Source organism: Neltuma alba, unplaced genomic scaffold (assembly GCF_004799145.2).
Source record: "Neltuma alba isolate B1F8T4 unplaced genomic scaffold, ASM479914v2 tig00010840_pilon, whole genome shotgun sequence".
NCBI lineage: Eukaryota > Viridiplantae > Streptophyta > Magnoliopsida > Fabales > Fabaceae > Neltuma > Neltuma alba.
Genome location: NW_021635638.1, coordinates 80,743 through 95,154, shown reverse-complemented (window position 1 = coordinate 95,154; position 14,412 = coordinate 80,743). Strand labels below are relative to the sequence as shown.

The 14,412-nt window shown below is 32.1% G+C and overlaps 1 pseudogene; it reads right to left on the bottom strand.

Annotated features, from left to right (window-relative positions):
• Window positions 1–1,925: 1,925 nt before the first annotated feature.
• LOC114759396 (G-type lectin S-receptor-like serine/threonine-protein kinase At1g11410) lies at window positions 1,926–12,877 on the bottom strand (annotated as a pseudogene).
• Between the last annotated feature and the right edge of the window lie 1,535 nt (window positions 12,878–14,412).

The window sequence follows — 14,412 nt, the reverse complement described above, 5'->3', positions numbered from 1 at the left end:
TTTAAACTCTGTTGGCAAGAGGAACCATGGGCTACACAAATTTTATGGGCTTTCTTGGCCCAAAATGAGCCAAAAAATGATTAACGAAAGAGGAAATGTGGCCCAATTACAAATTATCAATTTCAACTAAAACTCACAATATCAGTTAATATTTTCAAAAATAGTTCTGGGCCTCCAAGAATTTATTTTTGTATCAAAAATTCTCTTGTAATATGAAAAGGTCTCATAAATTTTTCTGTAATTTATTTCCACCTCTAACTTTCTGTATTGAATTTTCTCCAAAATCAGGTCTTATCGATAAAGTTTCATCGTAAAATATCAAAAAATAAATTCCTTCACATCCTAAGACCCAAGATAATTTTTAAATTCATAATAATATTCTAAATAATTTTTTCATATTTTTTCAAATTTATTGAGGCCTCGGGGTAACTCAAGTAATTAATTATGACAAAAAAAATCCTTATTAGGTCATAAAATACTGATAAATCTTGAAAATTCTATAATAAATTATTTTTACCCCTTTTTCACCTTTGTGACCTCATATAGTATTTTAAATTCTCAAATCTCCAATTTTTTCTATTTTTGGAGAATTTTTTAATTTTTCTGACGCTCCCTTACAGTTTGTCCAACTTATACCAAATATTATGAAAATATTAGTCTTGATCCTATTTGGATTTTATGTCATGCATGGCTTCGTCAACTAATCTACTTTTCCTATTGGCCCTTGACTAAATTTTTCATTACCATTATCAAAGTTAAATTTTGCAAGATGTGATAGTAATGATACAAGGAGCTTTGTTTAACAAGTTATTTGCTAAAAAATTAAGAATGTGAGGTCCAAAAAAAAATAATTATTGAAAAATCTTGGACCATTGATAGGCAAGTCATTATAGTTTCAACTAATTTAGATCCTTATAGTTCTTTTTATCAAGTTCTTATACTTTCTATTTTTTTAATTAGGTCTTGCATTTATTTTCCTTTTTATTTGATTTTTATAGTTTAACCTGATTTTTATTGAAGTCCCTAAATATTTTTAAATTTTACTTATTAATTTAATTTGAAACAATTCTATAAATAATATTGAAATATAAAATATTAATAATAAATTTAAATTAATGATAATAAAAAATAACTAATATAATTAACTATATAAGTTTAATTCAAAATTCTAAATAAATATTAAAATAGAATTACTCTTGTAATATCTTATTATAGAATATTATTGTTGATCGGATAATATTAGACAATATTATATTTTATATTTATCAAAGAATATTATTATAATTTATAGAATGAATAAAGAAATTTAGAGACATGATTAAAGATCAGGTGAAACTATAAGAACTTGCTAACTTAGTGTATTGAGCCAGCCAGTAGTCAAATTTAATCTGGATAATGGCTGGGATGAAATTGCTATGATTTGAAAACTTCTAAGGTGAAATTGAAGCCAAAAGAACTTTCTAATATCCAGTGCTTTTTAGTTAAAACTTTTTGGATAAATTTACACCTTAACTCTTTTTATTATTATTTTTATATTGACAATGTGTCTTTTTTATAGATATTAAAAATGTAGTAAATATTTGAAATTTTACCCTTATTAATTACCTCTCGTGCATAGAATTTTCAAAGCAAATTGTGTAATTAACACGAAAAATTTTGTTCAATTAATTTTGAGGTTATGTCCAGCTTTATAACCCTAAATTTCAAGGACAATTAATTTGGGGGCTATGCCGTACATGTATGGCACCAAAATGTTACACGGAAGAAGATATCCAATACTGCTAGTAATTAACAACTAAAACCAAGCTTTGATAACTCAGCAAGTTTTAAACATCATTTATTTTGTGACCGCAATTAAAAAATATATATGCATCATTGCGATTCACACTTGACTTCAATGCAAAAACATATATGCATTATTATCCTTAGCTGATTGACGGATTTGAATCATCACAATTAGTTTTGTTGAAAAGAAATGCTGGTTGCTTTGGAGGAGGAAGAGTTGAGTCATTATCCAACATGAAAACAACTTCGGACATGGTAGGCCTATCTGTTGGATATTCTTGCGCACATAAAAGCCCAATATGAATGCATTTGAGAACTTCATGTTCAGGGCAAGGATCACCTATTAACGATGGATCAATAATCTCCATAGCTCTGCTTTCTCTCCAAAGATTCCAAATCTGAAAGGATTGAATTCATTAAGTAAGCGGACTATTAGAAAAGAGCAAACTCAACTCAAGTTGTTCATTATCTGTATTTACATGTCCAATCAAAGTAGAAGTAATGTTATCATAATGAACACTATTCTTTCTGCTTGTAACAATCTCCAAAAGTAAAACTCCAAAACTATACGCATCTGATTTTGTTGAAAAAATTCCTTCCATTACGTATTCTGGTGACATATAACTACTACAAACTATTAATGAAATTTGTCAATAATCATTTTGACCAGAGATACTTAGTTTTATAGCATGAATTGTTTTTTTATTATTTCTAGCATATTTTGTCATATGAATATATTGACCTTGAATTTGAATGGGCCGGAATAAATCACAACCCTATCTAGCTCGTGTTTGAAGTGTTATTTGACTAAGAAAAATGGATTTTCAAGCATTAAAATTTACATTATTTATGTACAGATATTGAATATATGTAGAAAATCATTCCCAACGAAGTACTACTTCAAAGCGTAGCTTTTAGTGTTACTAGTCTTTTTCGAACTTGTGGAAACTAGGCATGTGTACGTGCAATGCAGTGCTAGAGAACTGAAGTGATATGAGCTATAGAGTACTTACTAAGTTCCAATAACACGGTTTGTGTTTGCCTCAATTTGGTCACCACCGAATATTCTTGCCATACTGAAATCTGCAATTTTAGGATTCATTGCAAGATCTAACAAGACATTACTAGCCTTTAGGTCTCTAAATTATTCTTAATCTTGAGTCTTGATGAAGGTATAAAATTCCTCTTGCAACTCCACAAATGATGTAAAATCTTTTCCTCTAATCTAATTGTAACTTTTTCGCCTGATCGAGATAAAAGAGATAAACTATTAGAAGTAAAGAATATCGCTTGATGAATTCTCTCATTTTCAACAATTGTAAATTTTGACAAAATCTTATATATGTAGACTGTAGGAAAATGGGCCAGTCCACCCTTGGTGGATTGGACCCAAGCCCAGTATCATTTGGGGTCCTGATGTAAATTATAAAACATATGGGTCCCTATTTGTAATTTTAGCCTTTTTACATAATATGCAAAAAGGAGGGAACAGTTACGCAGAGACGGTTTTTTTTGATTTTGAAACAACACGTGGATTTAACATAATAACTGAATGATCAGTTTTTTAGAAGCCACGTTAGTTTTCCCTTCTACTCTGCACGACTTCTGCTCCCTCCCTCTCTGAAAAACTCTCCCTCCCGTGCATTTGCCGTGTCTATCAGATTCGACTCCATCACCGTGATCGGACCTCCGCGTGGCAACCTGATTACATTGCAGACTCCAGGTATGCCCGAAATCCTTCATAGACAAATTAAATGAGAAGAAGACACACCAAATATGAAGGAGTCCAAGCTTTTGTTTGGAAAATATTCATATATCAACATCTTCTCTTCTCCATCTATGCAACAACCTAAGATCCTTACAAGATTTCTATGTTGGAGCTTTGCAATTAAAGTAACCTCATTCCTGAATTCTTCGATGCCTTGTCCAGAATACTTTGATAGCCTCTTAACTGCTATTTCCATTCCATCTTTAAGTAGACCCTGATGTCAAAATCCATAATTTAATTCATGAATGTATGCATTTTATCTTTATTGTATGAAACCACTACTATAAATAATAAGCTAATGGCATTGAAAACAATGTTAATCCAATTTATGAAATTTCAGACTATTTATACATAGAACATCTACCTTATATACTGAACCAAAGCCACCTTTTCCAAGCATATTAGCATCTGCGAAATTGTTTGTTGCCTCAATTATGTCCTTTAGGTCAAATAGAGTTAAATTGAGATTGTCTTCTCCATCAAAAAAATATTCTCCGTGCATTCTTTTTGCCGTGTGAAATAAAAAGTGAAAAAATAGATGTAAGAGATGAGTTGTAATACAGCCAATTAATCACCACTGTAGATTAAAAAGACAAATCTTCAAGTAAGTTTAGTGCAGTGTATAGATTGTATCAACTCAACAACATTTTGTTGGGGAAATGATGGAAATAAAGCTTACCTTGATTCCTGTTCTTTATTACAAACCAACATAAGAAAGAGATGACCGGGAATGTTATCAAGAAAATAGAAATAATTATGAATATTTGCCAAACAAAATAACCATAATGCTTCCTTTCATATCTAGCTGCAAACAATAATACACCAAAGAGGAATTTAAGTTCAAACAAGTAATATAACCTTAAAATCCCCCCCCCCCCAAAATGAATTATCATGATACTTTTGAGAGAGGTTAAATGAATGTACATTTACTAGTGTGGGAAAATGATACTTCTTACAATAGACCATCCCAGTAAGTAGATTTAAAGATCCATCTATACATAGGTTTGGATAAAGACGCGTCTTTATTTTGAATTTGTGCCTAAAACATTCAGCTTCGGGCTTGAGGCCTCAAATGTGCATTCCTCTGATACTCTTTATTGTCTATTATGATGCTAATTTTGCAAATATTTTCTTTTAATTTTTCTTTTGATGATTCAATTTTACATAAAATTACTGCATAATGATATCTTGAGTAAAAAAATAGTGCACTTTTAAAATTTTTATTATTTTTCAAAGGAAAAAAACTCTAAAATTTTGAGGCACATTAAAGGTTGGGAGGCTGGGACATCACAACAGATATTAGAGGAAGACACATTAAAGGCCCCAGATCTCATACTTCCGACTATTTATCTTCCCAATTTGTCCCTCCCATATAATTGTCTCTCAATTTGATCACTTGCAAATATAATCATTATCAATGATGATTTTTGGCTAATATATCATCAATATAAATAGTCATCAGCCTGCATGTTATAAAATGGTATACAATGACCAAAATAAATTTTATAATTAAAAAAATAAAATACTATTCTCATTAAACAATCTCTTAAAATTAAAAAAATTAATCAATATTAATTAAATGAACAAAAATTTTAGAGAACGGGGCATATTTCAAAAATAAATAAATTATTTTATGAATTTTGTGGTTTTAGTAGAATTTAATAATATGATCACAAATACACAAATTACATCTATATTATTTAGAAGTTCTTTTTGGCTTTAAATTTTGTACTGTTAATAAGAAAAACATAAAAGAAGTGAAAGTGAAGAATCTACCCAATTCATTTGCATCCACACGCACATACAAATCTCGGCCCACATTTTCGAATGTTCTGATGTCTTCCATGTCAGCATGCCATGTCAAACACCCACTTTCTCTGACCTCATCCGCATTCGCATACGCTACGCACGAACAACCCCTCAGGCACTTTTCCTCACAACTTTTCAAGTTCATACTCTCGCTCTTATCCACACGTGCCTTTGATGTATCTGGCACCTTCACATGTGCCACTTTCACAAACCCCTCACCGCACGACACGTGGACACACTCTTCTTCCTCACACACCCACTTGACCCATTTCTCATATTCCACTCATATGGGTTCATGGGTTCGAATCCCGGCAAGCGCACACACTCAAACTTGTTCATATTATATGGGTCACACTTACTATTCGACCCGCACCAACGATAGTGGTCACAGTCCTCTGTCGGACCATACCAAACTTAGAACCAATTATTCTCCTTAGCTCGCCAAATGGTTTGTGTCACATGGCCAGTGTTGTCTAGCACCGTTATTAAGAATACTGAAGGGTCCATGACTCGGGTCACAGTGCTAACTTCATTGGCATTGTCAATATAAGTGACGTTGAAGATGAAGTTGTGCGTCATTTGTGCAATTCCACTAAATCTCTAACCCGTCCAAGACCCGCCTCGCCAAAATGGAGCTCCATTTTTAAGTGAGAACAGTTGAGGATAACCTATTGGGTCGATTATGTGAGTCACGTCCCCCATTGCTGGGTCGTCTGGGGATTTCCATGATGTCATGGACCAATTAAAACCAGTTCTCAGGTCCACCCCAATTTTCATGAACGGAATCGTGTGTCACCAGGGTAGTCAAAACTCTGCCATATTGGCCTCCCTTTATTCCTGATTAAAACCAAGTTTCCAGTGTCCTGAAGCTCGGCAAAGGTGTGATCACTAAAAGATGAGAAAGAAACATTGGAAGACCAAATGGGGGTATTTCTATATACATCAGTATCATTGTAAACGAGAACGATGTTTCCATGGACATCAATCGACAAAACTCCAGAAGTATTATTGAGAGGAGTCTGTCTATTAACAACCCACACAACAACTGGTTTAGAGGATCTTGCAAACCATATTCCAACGTAGCGCTTTCTTGAATTGTTGCTCGGGGTGAAAAACCGAGGGCATAGGTTCCTCCATCTGAGAGCAAAGCATCGCCATCTTTGAGGGACCGGCTTGGGGTTATTCTATGAAGGGAATGACAAGAAGAATGAAGCACCAATAGAAGAAACAATGGAACATTTATCAGAACTAGGGCTTTCGCAGAATAAGGCTTCATGGTGGTAACGGAGCAAGGGATAAAGCTGGGGCTAAATTTGTCAAGTCGGTTATACTGTAGCTGAGTTAAAAGGACACAGATGTTTATAGGACCTCTAAACATGTCAGACACGCCTCTGATCCTTAATATAAAACCTATTTAACTAATTTGATTAGATTAAAGAAGTTAGGTAAGTTAATTAATTATAAGAAATATGACATGTTTTTTTTTAAAACACCATAATCATCTATCCTAATATCCTCCTTTCTTCTTCTACTTGCTTATGATTGAGGGAGTATCTATAGAGATAATTTAAAAAAATTGATAAATATGATAAATAAGTATTATATTTAGGAGTATATTGGTTAGGTGAGTTGTCCAAAATGTATAGGACTGTTTGCATTAAGTTCCTTTTGTTTGTGTAGTCCAGTCCTGCTGAACAACGTTAGTTTGCGGGTCCAGATTGTTAAAGAGTCACGAAGGGCATGTAATTAAGACTACTTTGCGAATGTAGTAAGGCTTTGAGGCCCCCCCCCCAAAGTAAATGAAAATTATACGACTTTCTTAGCAATGCAGGAATTAGGCCTATTTTACGTGTCTTTAGAGAAATCAAGACTTGAAAAAAAAAAAATCTAACATGATGCTTGACCAATTTGCAGAGAGACTTTTACAATTTAATGCGATGGCCATCATGGGAAAAACGAGGAGCGCGTTTCCCTGTTCAGTGGGAGATGAACACTAATGACTCATCTCCCAGTGTGTACTGTTTCATTAAGCAAAGAGTATAACCTATATATTCCCAAATCACATAACTTCTATTGTGCTCTTTGGGAAAAAATTTTGCCGTGCTAGCCGTCACAAGAGAAAAAGAATTAACACACTTGGTGCCATTGAAAATTGGAGAAAAACTAAATTTCGGTGCAGAAAAAATTTCAGATTGAAGAAGGTATCGAATTTCAAACCTTTGCGAGAAGAAGACATCAAAGGATTCTTATCTTCCATCATTTTTGCGTTTTCTAACAATTTTATTGATATATATTTTCATATATATTAAAATGGGGTCATATGCAGCTTCTTCTTGTTGTTGTTATTATATATAACTGAAATTTAAAGTGGGTTTAGATGGTTTTGTTTTCTCAACGAGATTAAAGAATAGAAGCAAAGAATACATCCAAAGTAAAATTCCCAAGGTAGCAACGCAGTATTATTTGGGAGGTTTCTAAGTTATCAGTACAATTTGGGCCGAAATAATATTCGCCTAGGAGCACAGCAGAAGCGACTTGGTTTTTTTTTTTTTTTGTTTTAATCAAAGAAGCGACTTGGTTTGGAAATATATACGTGATACTCTTTGCTTAATGAAATGGTGCGTATTGGGTGATGAGTCATCAGTGCTCATCTCCCGCTGAGCAAGGAAACGTGTCCCGGAAAATGATGGTAACATTGAGATAGAGACACATCCGAAAATTTCGGTATGGAACTGTGAAGACTTTTCTCGTATTTTGATGGGGCCAAAGCTAAAAGTCGTTGGTCTTTTTTCTTCCCCATGAGACTTTTGGCATTGTTGTTGAGGTCTGAATAAAATTCCAGAAAAATATCTTTGCACTGTTTGAGAAAAATATCTAGAGCTAGGTGAACATATATATATATATATATATATATCCATTATTTTACTATACACACATATACAAAGAGTAAGAAATAACATCAGTCACTTGGAATTTAATTGTAATTTTTGGAACTTAATTGATATAATTTTTTTAAGATACTTATTTATAGTTTCTTTTTTTTTTTTGGGGGTAATTGTTTAACTAACTAACGTTAAAAATAATTTATGTTTAATAGTGGCAATATTACATCCTTTTTAATATTTAGAGTTAAAATGGTAGACATAAAACTATGAATACGGGAAAGAGTTTAAATGCTCATCTTAAAGATGAGCACTCAGAGCTTATCTCTTTTGGACTATCAAAATGAGATCTAAAAAATCCAGATTTAATTTCTTTATTTATTTCTTAAAATAATTATTTTAATGGGTATAGATTCTGAAATAAAAATGATCTCTTAACTATCATTTTTTTAAAAAAATAATTTTTGCTATATAAAAGTAATTAATTAAAAAGATTAAATCTAAACTATTTAAATCTCTGACGGGTTTAAATGAGATGAGTTTTACTGATTCCATGAATGTTCACCTAAACGCCTTAGATATTTTCCTCAAACAGTGCAGAGATCTCTCCTAATAGTTCAATTCAAATACTAACGACTTTTACTTTTGGCAAGATGAAGACCAAAAGAGTTGAACAATTCCATACCTCTATTTTCGCATGTACGTCTCCGTTACAATCACGTCCATCATTTTTTCCCTTTATGAGAGAGCTGGTACTTAAGCCTCGAGTTAAGGTGCAAATATGCTTATAAATCTTTACTAAATATGAATCTAGCGTAATAAATAAACCTTGAGTGTAAAAATACATATAAAAATTTCATGATGTTGACTGTTTGATTGAATGATGACATAGATGCTAATGTGGTTTAGAGGGTTTGAATAAAAAAGAGTGAAGGTGCAAGTATGTCTATAAGATTTTTTCAAATGTGCGCTTGATACCACAAACAAATTTCTTGCGCAAAAATACCTATAATCATTCCAAAAGAACTATAAATCACTTAATTTATCAAATTTGACCTTAGGAATCAAACTTTTAACAAAATAAGACAGTTACTTCGCTAGTAAAAAAAAAAAAAAACTCCCCATTAATAATTAATATATAATATAAAAAACCAAAAAAACCAATAATCTTCAAAAGATTTCAATATATATTAATATTTGACGGTTCTTTGTTAATAAACATCAAATATTTTGATGGTTTTGTTTTTTAAATAACTGTCAAATAAAGTCACTTTATTTGACAGTTCTTTGTTAATAACCATCAAATAAGATATTTATTTTAATTTTATATAATTATTTTCGTATATTCTTTTCTATTAATATTTATTATGATATAGTAGTATAATATAATTATTAAATAATAATAAGAGAATATTATTAAATAAAAAATTATATTCATAGAATTCACAATCCAATGCATTATCCATGAACATCATACAATTTGAAAGAAATTAATCATTTGATTACTCCCTATGCAAAAGAACATTGTCTTATAAATCTTTTGAATACTAAAAGAAATTCTATAAATAAAAAATTCAAAAAAATTGGTTTTTGATCATGCACCATATTCCAAGTTCCACTCTTTGCATAAACATTCATAGCGGCAATATTCACTATGAAAGTAGTGAATGATGCCCCTTTTGTTGCCTCAAACTCCCTAAAAGAGGTAAACATCAAGATAAATATTAATTGTACTGAGAAGACTGCAAGGGAAAACAAAGTGATTAGGAGAAAAAAAGATCTCATTTTTTTTAGGGAAAATGACAAATAAAGACTCCTGAATTACTAAAATTATGCAGAGGTCACCTAGATAAGAAAAATTACCACGAAGGACCCAGTCTCATATTGCAAATATAAAATCTTGGTGAAATGTCTGAAATGCCTCTCAGCCAAGTTGTGATTTGGTCTACTAAAGTTGTCATTGGCTAAAATAAACTTGTTGTCTCCTATAGTCAACTTCTCATTTGATATACTTTCAACCAAGTTGTGATTTGGTCTACTGAAGTTGTCATTCGCTAAAGTGAACTTTTCATTTTCTACAGTCAACTTGTCATCTGGCTTAGCGGCATTTCAGACATTTCACCAAGATTTCATATTTGCAATATAGGACTGGGTTCCTCATGGTAATTTGGCTTACTTAGGTGACCTCTGCGTAATTTTGGTAATTTGGGGGGTCATTATTTGTGATTTTCCCTTTTATTTATGATGCGTTGAGGTATACACAGATAGAGTACACAATTACATATATAAAGGCTGACTATAAAAACTAAACTGACCAACTAGATAGCTTACAACTATAATTTAAGTATTTAACTAATGAGATAAGCTAACACTTATCCAATGTTCATTTAAGTAAATATTAACTGTAGAAATGAGGCATTAAAAAAATGCTTATTTACCATCTTGACTGTCTAAGAATGTGAAGTGATTTCTTCACCAGAACAAGAACTCACTTATCCAATCGTGTGCATCTATCTATATATGTATGTATCTGCTGATCTTCTATCCTTTAAGTTTGCATTACCAAGATAAATACCGATGAAATATCGTACAGAAGAGTGGCATTGCCGGGATATTGCAGTCACCTATACAATCATCTATTCAAGAGGGGGATATTGCTGTCACCTATACAACCACCTATTCAAGAGGGGGACGAATGCTTATGTCTTGGGGATATAATGGCAAGAGCAAAAGGACAAAACGAAAAGGAAGTAAGGGGTAAAGAATAGAGGGCGAACAGAGACACCAATAAAGACAATCAATAAATTTCTGGTTAACAGACAGGTGCCAATCAAGGAAGTTCCATCTAGACAGCCATGTAGCATTCAGAAGCACCGGTACTATAGCTGATGCTTTCATCCACAAAAGATCCAACACTAATGGCATTTTCCACAAAATTTCTGATATTTGAACTAAATTTTCCAAATGGATAAAGGAAAAATAAGCCAGCATGGAAAACAAACATCAACCTCGTAATGTGTTTAAAAACTAATGTTATTCAGCTCAATCAATCCATGCATGTAATTGTAAACCCCACATTACTAAGGACAGAAATTTACTAAGGGTTGGTGTTTTGTCTTACTATCCAAGGGTCATAGATCAGGAGGTATGGAAATCCTCAATTTGCTAAGGGCAGAAATTAAGGGTAATTGAACAGGTAACTAACGCAAAAAGAAGTGATCAAGGGTAAGTAACAAAAATTACCAGATGCATGGAGTGAGTTACAGAAAGAAACAGAAATGTAATGTTACTATATCAAATGCCAACTCACCACTTGCATTTCACCTTTCTCCCCAGGACAGGGCGGACAAAGTTTTGGCCGTGAACTATTCTCAGTTGAACCAGGTGAGCAATGAAGTAAAGTATCGACTGTATAACCACCACCAGAAGGTTTCTTAACAGCAGTGACCATAACCCCCCAGCCCCAGTCAGTTCCTCTTTCTCTTATCTTGACCTGTTATCATCAAGTTACTGAGCATACTACTAGAGAATGATAAGAAAGAGATATAGATCATCCTAGGCGAAAAATTTGTCTTGAAAATGGACTGAAATTTGCAGGATGAGTAAATAAACAAGTATGCTAAATGAGTTCTCTTCGCACGTACACATGTAAGGCATTAATTATTGGAAATCAATGTTGTAGAAATCATGGTTGACAATTCAAATAATCCAATTTACAATGATCAACAGCAGTGACAACACATTTCAGAAGTTGGCTCCAAAAACCACCATTAATGCAGTGGAGAATCAAATTTACAAGTCTTGTAGAGATCTTTTTTTTTTTTTTAAATATTTTGGGAAGGTGAGAAGCTAATATTCAGTCTCAAAATAATTTAGTCTTTCGATTTATCAATATTATAATATATCTAATTCAACAATTCATTCTGAATTTACCCAACAAATAGACCTTCATAGTGAATAAAAATTACAGATCTGGCATATGAAATCTAGAATCTAAATAAGAAAACATCCAAAGTCGAAATCTCGTAATAGAAAATGATAAATATAAGAAGAATTAGAAGTAGGTGTAAAAAATTTATCTGCATAATTCCTTTTGTCATAATAGCTAATAGAGAGGAGTGACGGGGAGAGATGAACCTCATCTGGTATATGAAATCTAGAATCTAAATAAGAAAACATCCAAAGTCGAAATCTCATAATAGAAAATGATAAATATAAGAAGAATTAGAAGTAGGTGTAAAAAATTTATCTGCATAATTCCTTTTGTCATAATAGCCAATAAACGCCTTTGGATGTTTTCAAAGGGGATGGTTTAGAGTGAATCATTGGCGAGAATGAAGACCAAAACACCGATGAGAGGGAGGAGGAGTCTAGCGTAGATGCACGAGAAGACTACTAGGGCTTGGAGAGGTGAAGGAAATAATATAAATAGAGAAAAGAAACTTACCGGGTCAGTTCCGAGCTCTCTCAATATCTTGACTACTAGAGTCTTGATAAGAATGTCACAGTAGATGCAGAGAGGAGAAGAGAACACTGGAAAACTTAATAGTTGGGACGAAGAGAATGGGTGGCGGCACCTTCTATTTATAGGATCAGGATGGCCCTTATTTGAGGAAAGTGTAATCTTCCTCATTTATTACAGGATAATATTTTGATTTTACAATTGACAATTAATATCTGATTGATTTCTCTCCAATCAATCAAGTACATAATGCTTGATTGAATATTCCATAATCAATCATTAATTGCTTCTGATTTATGATTGATTTTCTTGATCTGAGGGATTCTCTTCTCTTAGATCAAGTAGTCTGGCTCATCAAGAGCGGACTTGGGCCTAATGTCTAACAAGAGGAATGCAAATGAAGAATGGAGAGGAATAAAGAGAAGACAAAGGTGGAATGGTGACTTGCAACTGAGTGAAAGCAAATCCTGGGAAAGAAACAAAAGAAGCTAAAGTTGAGAAAGAACTAGTGATGGCAGTGGCAAGGAGACCCATCAAGAAATGATGAGATCTGATGGCAAGAAAGGTTGAGTGAAAAAGAAACGAAGGAAAAGGGAATGGGGGCAAGAGTGATGATTGAGAGGGTTCAAGAAAATGTATCCGGGAAACAAGAGGAGAAGGATCTTGAAAATTGATTAATTAATCAAGTGTTATTAGACAAATTTAGAATAAAAAGATTATTTGACAGTTTTCTTATATAACTGTCAAATGTTTTATTCTTCTAAAATATCTGACGGTTAGTAAAACAACTATCAAGGAATAGTTTATCTCATCGCCATCCCATAATATTTGACTGTCATTTATTTAACCATCAAGTATTGAATGTCATATATTACAAAATTTGTAGTAGTGTCTTTTTTGAAATTATACTATTCTTTAAGTCCATCTGATTCAAATTATTGCAATGTTTGTATTTGTTCCACACAAAAAAAAATTGGGACTTCTTGTGGAAAGAGATTTTGCCAACAAAAAAGCTTTCAATGCTACCCAACATGCCTTCTTCTTCCAAATTGTTTTCTAAATCCTTCGGTTTTTTTATATAGAAGTGTTTTTTTTTCCTTGGAGCTGCCATTTTCATAATTAAACTAGTTTGTTTATTGCTATAGTTGGATGTAAAAGACATCTATTGGTCAAAATGAATTACTCTTTAATTACATTAAACATATATCTATCTTCTCTCTTTGGTTTTTTAAATTATACTATTCTACTCATTTCCATAAAAAATTTGTATATGTAAAAATAACAGTCTTTATTTTGATCAAATTGAATTTACACATGGAATAAAATATATAAAAAAGTTTAAGAAACCAACCCTCATCTTTATCCTGCTTACTTCGTGTTTAAGGGATACATTATTTTTTTATCTTAATTTCCTTTTTTTATTTTTTATCTAATGTAAACTGTTGAATGTCATAATCATTTTTGCAAACTTTTTTCCAAAGACATATGTATTTTATGAAAAATAAAAAATTAGTGCCAAAACAAATTAATGATTCGGGATAAAAAATGACAAAAAAATTCTTATCTTTTTAAATTAGATAGATTTTTTTTTAATAATTCATATCAAAATAAATTAATACTTCTTAGTTTTGGTGCAATAATTTATCTCACTCTTTGGATATAAATTATTGTATAATAATAATTTAAAATTTTTAATTTCTTAATAT